At 36.8% G+C, this 13,816-nt stretch overlaps 1 non-coding gene across 1 annotated transcript; it reads right to left on the reverse strand.

The window, feature by feature from the left end:
- Positions 1–6,365: 6,365 nt before the first annotated feature.
- LOC133793240 (small nucleolar RNA R71) lies at positions 6,366–6,472 on the reverse strand. The gene has a single exon (XR_009874694.1). It is a non-coding gene; the product is annotated as a small nucleolar RNA R71 (small nucleolar RNA).
- Positions 6,473–13,816: the final 7,344 nt, after the last annotated feature.

A 13,816-nucleotide genomic window follows, 5' to 3' on the forward strand; every position in this document is an offset into this window, starting at 1 on the left:
AATTCACTTGTAATAATTAACTCAAAACTACATAAATAAAAGTTTTTTATTCAAAATTACATCTTTTCTTTTCACCTGGCGACAACCATTGCCGACGACAATGTGAGCTTCAATCTTCAACCAAAAATTAATCCTTCCAAATCCAAATCATGAAAGCAACTAAAATCATTTTAAATTCCAAAAGACCAGCAAAATCTAAGATCGAAAACCAAACTGGAATCAACTATTTTCATGAACCAGTCATTCCGATCAACAACTATTTTCATGAACCAGCCATTCCGATTGGTGACCTCTACAAATAGCTGTAACCTCTACAACCCAACCCAGTCCACTCGATTTCGATACTCATCAGTACCAGTCTCAGCCACGACGTTGCTTTTTGTAGTTGAATCTTCGTCGGCAGTATCCCAGCCCACTCCGCCTCCGTGGCTCCCTCTCCTTGTTTTCGCTGCCACCAGCTACAAGGTATCCTACTACTACTACTACTCACTCATTGCAAATATCTTTGAAATTTTTTAATATCTGAACTTGTAGTTTTTTTTTTTTAACTTTTGAATCTTTAGGCTTGTTTCACTCTAAATATATATATATATATTTATGTTTATATATGTAAGTGTGTGTAAATGTCATTATTAGATAACTTGGAGTAGATAGCAAAACAAATCTTTTCTTAGTTTGATGTGGATCTTTTTGGATGTCAAAGTTAATCTTTCATTTGTGTTTTTCAGCTTGTTTAATGGCAGAGCAGAGGAAATGTTTTTTAAGTTGGGCATTTTCAAAAATTTGTTCATTTTTTTCTCCCAAATTCTCAATATTACAATGGTTTTGATCCTTTATCAAAAGACACTTTTTGTTTTGATTATTCTCATGTATATATATATATAGAAATTACTGTATAAATTGATAGAACTATTAGTTGTTCAATTATAATTATCTTATAGAAATTTTTGAAATTCAATTCTGAATGTTCCTGAATACTATTAAGAAGCTTAGAGTCAAAATTTGAATCTAGAAAGGCCTATGAGTTATTAAATTGCCATGGGTTGTTTAGGGCTACCTTGGGTTGCACAAACTTACATTTGAGATTGCATTGGGTTATATTGGGTTGCATGGGCATGCATTTGAGGTTGCAGTGGGTTACTCTAGGTTGCATTGGACTTGCACTTGAGGTTGCAATGAGTTACTTTAGGTTGCATTTGGCTTGTATTTGAGGTTGCATATGAGATGCAACATTTTATCAATGTATACAACCTATTCAACCTCTATTGCAACGTCTACAACTTCTGTTGCAACATCTGCAAAATTTCATTGGGTTGCATGGTATTGCATTTGAAATTTGCAAATGAGCTTTTTAAGGTTGCTTTAAGTTGTATTTGAGATTGCAGTGGATTGCTTTAGGTTGCATATTGGGCTTGCATTTGATGTTGCATTAGTTGCATAAGGGTGAAATTTTCAAATGAGTTTATTAAAGTTACTTTAGGTTACACAGAGTTGCATTAGACTTTCATTTGAGGTTGTAGTGTGTTGCTTGAGTTGCATAAAAAAAATTAGCATATGAGTTTTTTTTAAGTTGTCATGGGTTGCATTAAGTTGCATGATGTTGCATATGAGTTTTCAGATTTGGAATAGTGGGTTACATAGGATTTCGTGAGCTTTGTTGAAATGTATCCAACTTCCTCAACCTCAATTGCAACCACTATTGAAACATCAACAACTTCTCTTGCAACATCTGTAAACTCTTTTACAACATTTGCAAAACCTATGAAACTTGAGGTGCAATCTCTGTTGCAAAGTCTGCAACCTTTAGAACATTAGGTGCAACATTTTTGGCAACCTCTGTTGCAACATCTACAACCTTTGAAAATGGGCTTGCATTGGACTTGCATTTGAGGCTGCAGTGGTTGCATTTGAAATTACATTTGGGTTGTTTTAGGTGGCATTGGGTTGCATTTGAAATTGAATTGGGTTGCATGGGGTTGGATGAGCTTGTCATATGTTGCTTCAGGTTGCATGAGATTGCATTTTAGGCTACAGTGGGTTGCATTACAATGAGTTGCATAAGAATGAAATTAGAATATGAGTTTATATGTTGCCATGGGCTACATAACGTTGTAGTGGGTTGTACAGGCTTGTATTTGAGGTTGCAGTGGGTTCCTTCGGGATGCTATAGGTTGCATTGGCCTTTCATGTAAAGTTGATTTAGTTTGCATTTAAAATTATATTTGGGTTGTTTTACGTTGCATTGGGTTGCATTTGAAATTGCATTAAGGTTGCATGTGGTGTCATGTGTTGCTTTAAGTTGCATGGGGTTGGAGTAGGTGGCATTTGAGATTGTAGTGGGTTGCATGGATTGCATAAGAATGAAATTAGAATATGAATTTTTATGTTGTCATAAGTTGCATGGGGTTGTAGTCATATGCTCATAGATCTAGACTTGCTTATTTGTTTTTTTCACATGCAAAGGCAAATGAAGTTTATGAATATGAGAGTGAGTCTTGAGTATCCATATCATTTGTTGCCCCTAGCATAGCTCCTGCAAATAAGAGAAAGGCAATAGTAAAGGTAAAAGTAAAAAAAAAAAAAATTGTTTATGGTGTTGAAAATTTATTAATTTTTTTTAGTAAAAATATTTATCTTATGTGTCTTAAGAAAGCAATAAGTTCCTAAAATTTTCATTTATTCATATATCTAAAAAAAAATGAGTATGCTAAGTTTAGAGTTCTTTTTTTTTTCTTTTTCTTTTGATATATAAACAATTAAACTTTTTACCAAAATTGAACTTTCTTTAGTGACTACTATTATTCTTTCTTAGCTACTCGGTTATAAACATCAATATTCATATTATCTTAATTATTGAATAAGAAAATTCAACTACACTGATTAGTGTTCAAAAATGCAAATTAGTTAGTTTTAAAGTGTAAAATAAATTAAGTTTTAATTAATATTTTCATGAATTTATTGTAATATATTTTATAATTGAAAATATTAATTTTAATTTAATTTATGTTTAATTTTTAGGAAATAAATTGCATTTTGACACTAATAAAAATGGCGAATAGAGAAATAATTAAATCTAAAAAAAAGAGAATAGAAAGTGGCATTTTTCTTAAGAGAAAATAGCCCAATCTGAAGAAGCCCAGGCCCGTAGGCCCAAGCTCAGCCTTTTCCCTCTCCTAGCGCCACTTGGTGTGCTCAAGGCTCGCCACGCGTCTGCCTGCCAGCCACCTAGCAGCCTCTCCACGCGCCACCTGTCCGAATGCTCCAGTAGTTCTTCACGCATGCAGCCTTCCCAGCTCCTCCTTCAGCCTCCTTTCCACCTGCATTGACCCAGCATGCACATATATGCATATTTCCTCCAGCATGTACAACGTGACCATTCCCAACAAAGGCCCAAATGTATATGAAAGCCCAACACACCAAGCTCCTTCAGCAAGCTCCCAACGTAGGCCCATTTGAAGCAGCCTAATTCTTTAGCCAAGTCTGCCTACGTGGCACTCTCTCATTGGTTGAAAATGGGTCAAAATCCTCTTGTGTCACCAGCCATGTTTTGTGGGTATTGGGCTTTGTAAATTGCTATTTTGAGCTCTATAGATCATGTTTTTGTGGTATTTTAGAAAAAGAGCATTTTGACTATACACAAAAATAGCTAGGGTAATATTAATAATAAGATTTGATTTTTCAAAATCATATTTTATTATTAATATTTCAGATTTATTTTGTAAACCTCATTTTGTTGTTTAATTTCTTTTTAGTCATTTTCCTCATCTATAAATAGGGACACTTTCTTCACATTTGGTATGTAATTTTTAGAGTAGAGAAACTATAGCAAAATTTCCACTCACTTTCTTCTCATATTTTCTTCTTAGAATTTTGTAAGAATCATAAGCATAATGGCCTAATCTTCCTAGGAAGGTTAGGGATGATTCCATATGCAAGTGATGTTATTTTGCTACTTTGATTTACTATGTTCCTAATGTAATATATTTGAGTTATTTATTTTCTTTCATTTCTATCTTTATTTTGTTATCTTTATATACTTATGCTAATAGTATATAGGATTAGTCATGCTCTTTCTATGTGCTTCTAATTAGTAAAAGTAATATTGATACATAATTTTATGTCTAATCTTCTATTGCATTATTGCCCTTGGGTATTTTGTCATTTTTAGATTTTTCATAAGATTAACATTGTGCTTTTAAAGTAAAGAACTTTATAACTCAAATGAACTTTTGCTAGAAAAAATATGGACTTTAATGTTAGATTTTCCAAGTAAATGTTGGGATGTGAACTATTTACTTGTGTATTTTTGTAAATCAAGTAACCAAGTAACTAAACAAGCATATGGATGATTCTTGAAACCTTTCATTTTCTCAAACTTTTGATTACATCTTACCTTTATTTCACTTATCTCATTTCACCACTTTATCAAAAATACAATACCAAAATCTCAAACCTCTTTCCATTTACAATTTTATTTACTTCTTGTTACTAATTTTTTGTGTTATTTTCTACTAATCCTTTGATTTTAGGTTACCTCCTTGTGGATCGACCGCCCGATTATACTACAACCACCGCTTAATGGTTGTCACATTTTGGGCGTTAAACAAATTTTGACGCCGTTGCCGGGGAGGTAATTTTCAAAGGTTTAGTGAAATTTTTACAAAAATATTAGTAATTTTATTTGTGTTTGTGTTGAATAAATATTGTGTTAATATAATTTTTTTTTTACTAATTTTTAATTAATTAGATTATTATTATAACAAAAATAAAAAAAATAAAAAACCAAAAAGATCACAAAAAAAAAATCTTTATTTATATATACATTTATTATTATTATTATTATTATTATTATTATTATTCCTCTTCTCTTCTTTTACTCCTTTCTTTTTTTTTCGGTTAAAAAAAATATATATATATATATAAATATTTATATATATATATACATATCTATAAAAGAAAAAAAACCAAAAATATATATATATATATATATATACTTTTACCTTATTTCCATCTTTACTTCTTTCTTTTTTTTTTTCCATTTTTTCTTTCTTTTGTTTGAAAATAAAAAAGAACCATATATATATTTATATAATCATTTTTTTTTCTTTTTAGTTCATTCTTACTCCATTTTTCTTTCTTAATTTCTATTCTATTTTTTTTAATACATATTAAAAAAAAAAGATTAAGCTTGTTATTCTATCTTCACTTTAATTCTCTTTTCTTTATTCTATTTTTGTGTTGTTTATTTTGTTGCTTAGTTTAGGCTTTTACTTTCTTTGCCTTAGTTTTCCTTAGGATTTAGGTTTTTCAAAAAAAAAAAAACAAACATAAAATTGCATAAAATTGTTCATAAAATTTCAATCATAAAACGCTTAGTATTGGGAACAATTGTGTAATATTACAAATGGTAGAAACCGATATTGTTCTGTCTAGAAAGATTGGTTGTTAAATAAGGTTTGTGATAGTGTTACCCTCCACACTTACCTGGGAACCTCGGGGAGTTCTGTCTAGGCAAGTGTGGGTCTAAAGCGGTACCTTGGCAACCTTCCCAATTGGCCTGGGAACATTTCGAGCATCTACCTTTGCACTATTACATTGTTGAACTTATTACTATAAGAAAACCAAGCTTGTTTTGTCAAAATAAGCAATTTCACTTTGCTTAAAGGTTGTTTGGTCGAAAATGTTGACTTGTGATCCACCATACTTACTCAGTAACCTCGGGGAGTTCTAGTAAGGCGTTGGAGATCACCCGAAAACCTCCAAATCTACCTGGGAACAAGTTTAACAAAAAAAAAAAAAAATCAATAAAAATAAATAAATAAAAAAAAGAGACATAAAATAAATCCAATTCTGATTTCCGAGAGTGGATGAATCATCACGAAACTTCCAGTGACACTTCTTCCAATTCATCTGCCACTCCTACCGGAACTCCTACCACCAATCCAGCTTCTCCACAAAATTTCCCTGATAATAACCCATTTGCAATGGCTCGCAATGATGAAATCCAACCAAGAACTCTCAATGACTACCTCCATCCTACTCGCACTTCCACGCCTTCATGCATCATCTTCCCTCCTAATATGCCCACATTAGACTTTAAACCTGGCATGATTCAACTCCTGCCTACATTTCATGGAATGGAAAACGAAAACCCATACGTGCATATCAGAGAATTCGAGGAGGTGGTAGCCACGTTCTATAACCGAGCCGAAAATGCCGATGTTGTGCGACTGAAGTTCTTCCCCTTCTCCTTGAAGGACAAAGCCAAAAGCTGGTTATACTCTTTGAGACCTAGGTCTATTGGAACATGGGAGGAGATGACTAAATCCTTCTTTCTGAAACACTTCCCTAGCCATAAGACCAACAATCTAAAACGACAAATTTCCACGTTCTCCCAAAAGGACAATGAAACATTCTATCAAGTCTGGGAAAGATTCAAAGATCTGTTAAATCAATGCCCGCACCATGGCTATGAGAACTGGCGCTTGGTCAGTTACTTCTATGAAGGCCTCACGAGTCGTGAGCGCCAGTTTGTAGAAATGCTATGCAATGGTGAATTCCTCGAAAAAGAGCCAGACGATGCTCTTGAATATCTCGAAGAAACCGCGAAAAAGTCTCACACCTGGACTGGTCCAAGTGCTATTGACAACACCAACCGACACAAACCATCTGGGATCTATCAACTTCGAGAAGAGGATAGTATTAAGGCCCAACTCGAAGCTTTGAAAAAGCAGTTTGAGGTCTTAATGACGAAAAATGGGCAAAAGTCGCACATGATCGCTTAAGCGGAACCGCAAGAACCTTGCTTTGTTTGTGGAGGAACGGAGCACTTAGCTAAGGACTGCTTAGCTTTGAATGAAATGAGGGGGGTTTATGAGGAGCAATGCAATGCCTTAGGGGCATATAACAAGCCATTCTCCCATACGTACAACCCTGGTTATCTCATTTCACCACTTTATCAAAAATACAATACCAAAATCTCAAACCTCTTTCCATTTACAATTTTATTTACTTCTTGTTACTAACTTTTTGTGTTATTTTCTACTAACATTTTGATTTTAGGTTACCTCCTTGTGGATCGACCGCCCGATTATACTACAACCATCGCTTAGTGGCTGTCATATTTTGGGCGTTAAACATACACCCATATGCAATTATATATAAATTGTGTTTTGTGAAAACAGTGCTAAAATCAATTAATATCAATATTGTCAAGAAATCACGATAATTTGGGTATCAATAGAGTTTTAAATTTTTAAAAGGATAATAATTTTTAAAATATTTAAATTTGAGAAATTAACATCTGGTTAAAGAGAATGAAGATCATCAAAATCCTAATTGTTACTCTCACCTGTGCACATGTTCTGAAGTCAAATAGCTCATGTTTAGTCATTTACTATATACAAATCGTAAAATTGAATATATAAAAATTAGATTACCATATAAATGAAATAATGCATGAATAAAAATATAATAATTTAATTAATAACGTAAATGTGGAAAAAATAATGTAAAAATTCGTATATGGGATAACTTGCCTATTTATAAACACATTAGAGTACATAAAATAACTAAATCTGTAACTAATAGTAAAAAAAAATAGATGGATTTCAAACAAACTCATTTTTCTTCAGATCCAACTTTCTCAGTCAAAATTTAATAAGACAATAATACTATTTTTTCATTTATTTGAGTTTTTTTATTTTAATATATTTTATAAAAATAGCAGGGAGAGTTTATTTGAATAAAATAAAATATTACTATATTTTTTAAATAAAATTTTATTATTATTTTATTTTTGAATAAAAGTATGAATCTTATTAATACTCGGCTAAATCAGCCAACACCAAATAATACAACTCAGCAGGTATATCAGAATTGGTATATACACAATCTATAAAATTATCAGCATTCCTAGCTAAATAGTGAACTGCATGATTAACATGACGATTAACAAATGTTAAATGAACATTAGTACAACTAGCAAGTAAATTTTGGCAATCCCTCACAAGTAAACCAAAGGGAGATAACAAGCCATGGGGGCTGTGGAGAGCTTTGACCAGAACCTGACAATCAGATTCAATAGAGACATTCTAAAGCTGGGACTGGTTGACCCAACTCAGAACATCTTTGACACCAATAGCTTCCGCAACAACAGGGGTAACATGACCTTTGTAGCACCTACAATGAGCCTCAATGACCAGCCCATCATGATTTCGGGCAATCCACCCAATTCCAAAAGAGACACGGGCAGGGAAAAGGGCGGTGTCTATGTTAATTTTAGTCATATTAGGCATAGGTCTAGTCCAGTGCTCAATGCTCCTCAACTTTAGAGCTGGGCCTTCAAATATTTCAGGATCGTTAACTTGAGATGTAGTCCACTGATCAAGATGCGTAACAGCCCCAGCTAAAACTTGCTGCTCTGTCATACGAACTCCTTTCCACACCAGCTCATTACAAGTCTTCCAAATCAACCAAAGAATCATACCAGCTAGATACACATGTCTGCCAATCCCTCCAGAAAACACTGACTGCAGCCAACTACCCAGATTAGTATCACCCGAAGCACCTGAGAAATGACCAAACTTGTCCCAACAACTACGGGCAAAAGGGCAAATGATGAGGGCATGCATTACAGTTTCAGGGGCGCTCATGCACAATGTACAGCAAGTATTGATGTCAACACCATGTAACTTCATATTCATATTAGTAGGAAGGCAACCAGAAATTGCTCGCCAAAGGAAATTCTTGACCTTAAGGGGGATCTTTAAAGTCCAAAGGGTTCTCCAAAAACCCGAGTTATTATTCGAAACCCATCGGCCATGAATAATTTGTAACAGACGATAAGCACTATGAACAAAGAAAAAAGCATTGGCCTCATGCATCCAGTACCAACTGTCCCATGAACAGGACTCGCTAAGAGGAATACTCAAAAATAAGTTCCTAACCTGCTCCTCAAAGAGATCCAGCAGAATATCCTCGTCCCAAGTTCTGGAAGTACAGTGGATTAAAGAACTCACCTTTTTGGACAGTAACTCCGGATGCTTCGAGATGACAAACGGGTTTGTTGGATCAAGGAGTCAAGGTTTCCCAAGAATAGAGATACTCTGCCCAGTTCCCACGCTCCTACAGACGCCCTTCTCCATGATGCTCCAAGCCTCCCAAATGCTACGCCAGACAAAGCTAGGATTACAACCAAGAGAAGCCTCAAGAAAAGAACCACGGGGATAATAGCGGGCTTTAAAAATCTGGGCAACTAAAGAATTTTCATGGAGCAGGAGCTGCCACCCTTGCTTACCCAACATAGCCAGATTAAAATCACAGATGTGACGAAACCCCATACCTCCCCCGTGCTTATGAGTACAGAGATTCTCCCATCTCTTTCAAAAAATACCCCGACCAAATGTAGACAAAGCTTTCCACCAAAAACGGCTCATAAGTCTCTCCAAATCAGAGCAAAGACCAACAGGTAGCAGAAAAACACTCATAGCATACAAAGGCAAGGATTGAGCTATGGACTTGATAAGCACTTCCTTGCCAGCCCTAGAGAGCAGCTTGCCATCCCAATTTTGAATTCTTTTACGCACTCTATCTTTTAGGAAACCCAATATAGACTTCTTGTTTCTACCAATCAGGCTAGGCAGCCCCAGATAAAAAGTGTTTCGAGTTGCTTCAGACCTACCCAGCAGCTCACTAAGGCTTGTACGCATGGCCTGAGGAGTATTGGTACTAAAAAAGATGGAGGATTTTGCCAGATTAACCATCTGCCCAGTAGCAACTTCAAATTTTTGCAATAATAGCTCCACATTTTTAGCCTCCTCATTAGAAGCCCGACAATAAAGATAGTTGTCATCAGCAAACAACATATGGGACACCGAGGGGGCACGCCTAGCAACCTTACAACCATGGAGTCAACCATGTTTCTCAAAGTGACGGATAAAAGTAGAGAACCCTTCCGCACACAAAATAAATAAGTATGGTGATAGCGGGTCTCCTTGGCAAATACCACAGGAAGGGGTAAGAGGCCCAATAAGACGGCCACTAGTAGCCACCTTGTAAGTCACTGTCGAGACACAAGTAAGAATGAGTTGAACCCAGCGCCTGTTAAATCCCATTTTGGTCATAATGGCTTCCAAATATGACCAATCCACTATATCGTAGGCCTTACTCAAATCGAGCTTGAGAGCCATGGTACCCGTCTTGCCCTTAACTTTCCTTTCAAGGTAGTGAAGAACCTCATAAGAGACCATAATATTGTCAGAAATTAAATGACCGGGCAGAAAAGCACTTTGATTGCTAGAAATACAGTGCTCCAGAACCCCCTTTAGACGATTAGCAAGAGTTTTAGACATTACCTTATAAATGACATTGCATAGAGAGATGGGCCTGAGGTCACCAATATTGGAGGGGGAAGGCTTCTTAGGAATGAGGACCAGATGAATTTCATTAAGTCTGGATGGTAGAATACCAGTGTTGAAAAACTCTTGAGTCAGATTGACCACATCAGAGCCAACAATATGCCAATATTTTTTAAAGAAGGCAGGAGTGAAACCATCCGGGCCAGGTGCCTTGTTAGGATGCATTTGAAAAGTGGCCACTTTGATTTCCTCAGTCGTGAGAGGCTGAAGAAGCATATCATTCTGCATATCAGATATGGAACGAGGAACCAGATTAATAAGCTCCACCCAGTTGGTTGGAGAAGCAAAAAATAGAGAGCGATAATACTTGTAAATATGCTCAGCCAAACTGTTGGACCACTCTACCCAATCCCCAGTACCAGTTTTCAACTTCTGAATATGATTCTGACGCTTCCTAGCCGAGGCTGTAGCATGGAAAAATTTGCTATTCAGGTCCCCCGCCTTGAGCCAAAGTTGTTTGGACCGTTGGCGCCAATAAATCTCCTTCTGATAAAGGTCTCTAAGAGTGCCTGCTCAGCCTTTCGGTATCGAAGAAGAGACGCAGTATCATGCCTATCCTTCAGCTGGTAAATAGTCTCCTTACACTTCTTGATCTTATGCTTAAAATGCCCAACAATGTTCTTTGCCTAGCCTCGCAAAGAATGGCTGCAATGAGAAATTTTGTCCTGCCATTTCTGGTTAGCAGAAATTGCCCACGTCCTGCTAATAATCTGACCACAGCAAGGCTCCCTAAGCCAAGCATTTTCAAATCTAAAACGGCGAGAAGTCTGGATGAAATTATGGTGAACGGGCTCCAAGAAGATCGGGCAGTGGTCCGAGGAAGAGTAAACTAGATTAGAGAGCTGAACCTCAGGAAAAAGGGCCAGCCAAGTTGAGGAAACAAGAGCATGATCCAGCAAAACTTCGATCCAATCCATAGGACCGCGCCCACGCTCCCAAGTAAACGGGTAACCTGAAAGGTCTAAATCTACTAGGTTACAGTCACTAATAACTTGCTAAAAACCCTCTAGTAACCAATTAGGGTAAGGCCTCCCTCCCCGTTTTTCCTCATTACTTAACACATTGTTGGAATTACCAATGATGCACCAAGGAGCGGAAGAAACAGTACCCAAAGAGCGAAGTAACTCCCATGACTTACGTCTCTCTGATCTATTCGGATCACCATAATAACCCGTCAGCCTCCAGGGAACCATACCATCAACCTTGGTGGAAAGATCAATATGATGAGGAGAGAAACCGATAATGGAGGCCTCGTCTTGGTGTCGCCAAAGCATGGCTAACCCCCCACTACGACCTTTGGAATTAACTACAAATAATCCTTCAAAACCCAAAGATCTTCTCACTTTCTCCAGCTGCTCTTTCTTACTCAACGTCTCACATAAGAAAATAAAGTTGGGATGCTTTTGAGAAACAAGTTCTCAAAGGAATTGAACATTCCGCAGGTTCCCAAGCCCTCGGCAATTCCAGCTCAATGTAGTCATAATCCATGGCGGGTATGTATAACAAAACCCACCCCACTCAAGTTTTTTTTACCATTTTCCTCTTGCCCGTCCATAGCACAGACTTCTTCATCAAATCGTTCTGCATCATAGCCCCCACTAGTACGTCTCCTCTTCGTCTCAATAACAACCAGTGTTGCCCCATCCGCCTGAGAGCTACATGGAGAAGCTCTTGCACCCCCCTTCTAAATGTCGACAACCGCTCGGGCACAAGGTATGGAGATGTCGTTGAAATCAGTGCCCAATTGAGGCCTGGCATCGGACCGAGCCTCCTCCCTAGGGATTTCAGCCGCACCACCTGTATGAAGCCACTTCGACCCTATGCCCACATGCTGCCTTCTAGGGACCGCTCTCATCCATAAACCATAAGGTTTCTCGATCAACTCCAGAGGGATGTCAAATAGTTTGTCACAGAATTTTTCTGAATGTCCAATAAGGCCACAGATGAAACAGAAAGTTGGGATTCGTTCATATTTGAAATGAACCCAGAACCACGCACCCTTGGAGTCACTAATCTTCATCTTTCGCTTCAATGGAATATCAATATTCAGAGAGACCCGAACTCGAAGGAAATCATGCCAAACCCCTTGAAGTTATTAGGATCAGAGTCCAGGAACACCCCCACATGGTTGCCAATTTCCCTAAGGACTCTTTCAGTTGTAAAGCCTGGTTGAAGGCCATGTACTTGAACCCAAATATCCAAGCGATGAAGCTTCACCTGTCGTGGGTTGGCTCCAGGTTGAAGTCTTCCAAAAATCAATTAAGCCCTATTGCAAGTCCACGGACTGCCTTCCATAACCCTCTTAATGTCCACTTCATGATAGAATTGGAATATGTAAAGATTACTCTCGAGTTCTTTCACGTACATGCCCCGTCCTGGACGCCACAATGCAATCATCATATGTTGCATAACCTGGAAATCAAGAGGTTTGTCCACTAAGAATTTACCCACCAAACACCATTTGTCATCAAGCCCCGTAAGGACTTCACTCCCGGTATCAAAACAGAGCACTTCCTACTCTTCGTCTTCGAGTTGAATACCAGCACACCGTTCCTCAAGCTCCGAAAGATCCATCCTTGAAGCACTCAAGAAACCGAGACCCCCAAGAACCCGAGATAAGGGTAAAGAAAACCCCCAAATAACCAGAGGGAGACTGAAGAGAGAGACTGCAAGAAACCCAGAGAAAAACAAGACCCCGATTACGCCTACAGACCGAGTAGCTCAACAACCAGAAATCCTCTACCGACAGAGAAAAACCACAGCACTAAGATAGCAGAAAAACCAAATCAGGAAACAAAATAGGACTACAAACAACGAACCCAAACGCATCACCAGGTACACGACCAAACAGGGACCCTTCGAAAAAAGGGGACAAAACAAGGAAACCCTAGCAGAGCACCTCCTTGGTTACGAAAATCCCATCTAATTGTTTTTTATTATTAAAATGTGATAAATAATGTATTTTTTTGAAAAATAATTTCTTATAATATTTATAAATATATTTTATTTTTTACTTAAAATAATTGATTTCACCAGTAATATTTGCAAAAGTATTTATGTTTTATTTAATTAAAATGTACAAGTTTTCCAAAAATTCTTCATTGCTTCATTCTCATAACTCTTCTGACTTACAAATAAATATAAAACAAATAAAATGACTAAAAATTTAATATCAATCACTAAACTTTAAGGTACCAATATGACGTTTTAACACAGGCTATCAATAATTAATATGTTCTTATAACAAGAATTATTGCAAGTTGAGTGGGGGAATGACTTCAGATTTTTTTTATTATTATATAGGAGGAAGTTTCTTCCAACTTTAATTTTCCAGACTGTATGGTCTTTGATTGGGACATATTTTATTGCTCTGGAAAGTGAAAGGGTTAAGTTTACTA

This window comes from Humulus lupulus, chromosome 7 (genome assembly GCF_963169125.1).
Source record: "Humulus lupulus chromosome 7, drHumLupu1.1, whole genome shotgun sequence".
NCBI classification, from domain to species: Eukaryota; Viridiplantae; Streptophyta; class Magnoliopsida; order Rosales; family Cannabaceae; genus Humulus; species Humulus lupulus.